This window comes from Cajanus cajan, chromosome 4, assembly GCF_000230855.2.
Source record: "Cajanus cajan strain Asha chromosome 4, NIPB_CcT2T_4, whole genome shotgun sequence".
Classification (NCBI taxonomy): domain Eukaryota; kingdom Viridiplantae; phylum Streptophyta; class Magnoliopsida; order Fabales; family Fabaceae; genus Cajanus; species Cajanus cajan.
This window is the reverse complement of record NC_138520.1, coordinates 21,951,921-21,954,759: the sequence shown is the minus strand read 5'-3', so window position 1 is coordinate 21,954,759 and position 2,839 is coordinate 21,951,921. Positions and strand designations below refer to the sequence as shown.

Here is a 2,839-nt window from a genome sequence, read left to right as displayed (position 1 = left end):
TGTTAACTCTAGCGTCTTAACTCCTCTTAATTGTAGAAGTAACGGGACCCGCAGATTTCGTTTTAATGCAAGAGAGTATTTGTTGTCTGATACAGTTCTGCTATTATCTTACTATAAACATTAGGAATCAATAAGTACTTATAGAAGAAGAAAATAAGAAAGTGAAATAAAATAAACTTGTGTTAAGTTAGTTTATACAGAAGTCAAAATCAATTTTTGAAGAAACTAAATGAAAGAACTTCTAAAATTAGTTTATCTATAAGTTAATTATAATTTAATGAAAAAGTGTAATTTATTTGAGAAAATAAACAATACACTAATCGTGTAAAATAGTTTTACATTATTAAATTATTATGTATGTATGATTAGATTTGTTAACTTTTATGCTAAAAAGTCATGCTAATAGGTGATTTGTGATTCATCAATATTGTGAAAGTGTTTTATGTTATTGGTATATAATCATTAAACTCAATTTATTTTACCTTTTTAATTTCTTTTTCTATAAGTGCTGGTTAAGAAGTGTATTTAAACAAGACATACCAAAATTAGAATAAGAATTGAATTCTGACAACTACATTACTCTCTATTAATTGTTTCATTTTGTAGCTCAAGAACATCTCAAGACCTGATATTATCAGAATTGAATTACAAGCCAGGCACTCCTGTCTCTCCTGTTGCTCCTATCACATTCCTTTATGGTATGTTATCATCTGTGCTTATGATATTAAAATTCATTTCTCTTGGCAGTTATAATTTTAAACCAATTTCTGAAATTTTGTGTAGATCCCGTGAAATCCAAGGTAATACTGAGGACCAGCTCCCTCACCGAGACAAGGGATTTCAACATCAACAAAATTGCTGAGTTCACAAAGCCAGTTTTTGGTACTGGCTTTGGGGCCTCTATGATAGATAAGCATAATATTCACTACAAATAGTCTTTACACAATGGCTCAACACATAAAGTTGAGGTATTAGTATTATTTCATTATGATTCAAGTAATGTAAGAATTCCTAACTTCGTTCCTTGTTGGTTAAAGGAACTATCAAGAGCTTTATACTCACTGACTCTCTAAGCAGTAACAAAGGAGGTCAGTTACCATTCCTGCAGGGAAGGTAACTGATATTTCAGAAAATGAAAATTTGGCATCTAACCAGATTGATCAGGTATTATATGAATATCTCCTTGTTTCCTTCCTTTTGTTTCTTATAATAACTGGTTATTATATAACAGTTTCTTTTTAATTATTCAAAATCAATGCTAATTGTTAATCTCAGCATCAACAACATTTTTTGTTAACACTGCACTTATATATGAATAATGCCATCGATTATATAACTGGACGAAACTGATCAATTCACTAATTTTCAACTAGATAACCAAAAGGCCCGTGTCAAATAGGAGACATACATGAGGTTCCTCCATGGGAGACAATTCTCTTTCAATCAAATAGGAATACTATTGACAATAAAATTTTTCTTTCAAATATTTAATATAGTTACGTCCTAGTGTTCAAATTTGAGATTTTTAATTAAGTTAGAACAACTTTATGTCAATTGATTCATGGGTTTGGTTGTCATTGTTGTTTTTCTTTCTTTTTTTTTAATTTTCAACCGGACATATAATTTGATCATTTTATGTTAATTCATAACTTTACTTGGTTTTGTGTTGGTTTATTATTTAATACTATCTTTGGTCTTTTTTTATAGGAAACAAACCTGGATTTTTTGACCATTGTGATACTCTTTTACAAATTTTTACGTAAATAAGATTATTTTAAAATATCTCACTGTAGAACAATCTATTTATATTTATATATATATATATATATATATATATATATATATATATATATATTGTGTCGTTGTGGGTCATAATTACATTAATAATAAAAAAAAATTGTGTGTAATTATAGGTTATAGTTACACTTTTTTTTTTTTGTGTTTGTGTCATTGTAGACCACAATTACATTTTTTTATTTTATTATCTTTTTTTAATGCTTGTGTGTTGTTGTGGATTGCACATATACTATTTTTTTTGTATGGTTGTGAGTCATAACTACACACTTTTTTATATTTTTCATTTTAAATTTTTTTAGAATAGTTTTTAAAAGAGAAACCAACTACAGGGTGAAATGCTTTTTATAAAAGGGTAAAAAATTATTTTTTTTTATTATTTGGAGTTGTGGCCCATTCTGATTGACAAAATGTGATAAATAAATAAAAAGGTTAACTAAGGTCAATGTAGCCAATAATAACTCCCAAAATTTCTTTTAAAACATTAATATCATGGGATACATTTTGATTGGTAGAATGTACGGCAAATAAAAAATAAGATCAAACCAGCATCATTGTAGTCCACAATAACCCTCTAAAAAAATTAAAGAGGTGTTATAGTTCATAATAATCCTCGTAAAAAAAAAAAAGAAGAAGGACATAGCCCACAACAACCCAAAAAATAAATTAATGGGAGATGCTATAATTCACAGCGATCTTAAAAATGGAAAAAAAAAATAATAATTTAAAAAAGCGTTGTAGTCCATAACAACATATATAGACTTTAACTAAAGTTGTTGTAGTTTACAATAACTTTTGTTAACTACAAAAAATAACAGATGTTACTAATATTATGTAGCTCACAACGATACTATTTAAAACAATTTTAATGGTGTAATATGTTTTAAAATAATTTTATTTATATAAAAAATTTGTAAGAGTCCTACAAGGATAAAAAGTCACAACTTACAAGCCTGCCACTTTAAAATACTGAATCATAAATTCATAATTGACCAATAATGTTATTTATTTTTGTATTTAATAAAATAGAAGAATAGATGATTGA

General features: G+C 26.9%; 1 long non-coding RNA gene across 1 annotated transcript; it reads left to right on the top strand.

The window, feature by feature from the left end:
* The first annotated feature begins 301 nt into the window (after positions 1-301).
* Positions 302-1,642, top strand: LOC114916079 (uncharacterized). The gene is made up of 2 exons (XR_014433472.1): positions 302-698; positions 784-1,642. It is a non-coding gene; the product is annotated as an uncharacterized LOC114916079 (long non-coding RNA).
* Positions 1,643-2,839: the final 1,197 nt, after the last annotated feature.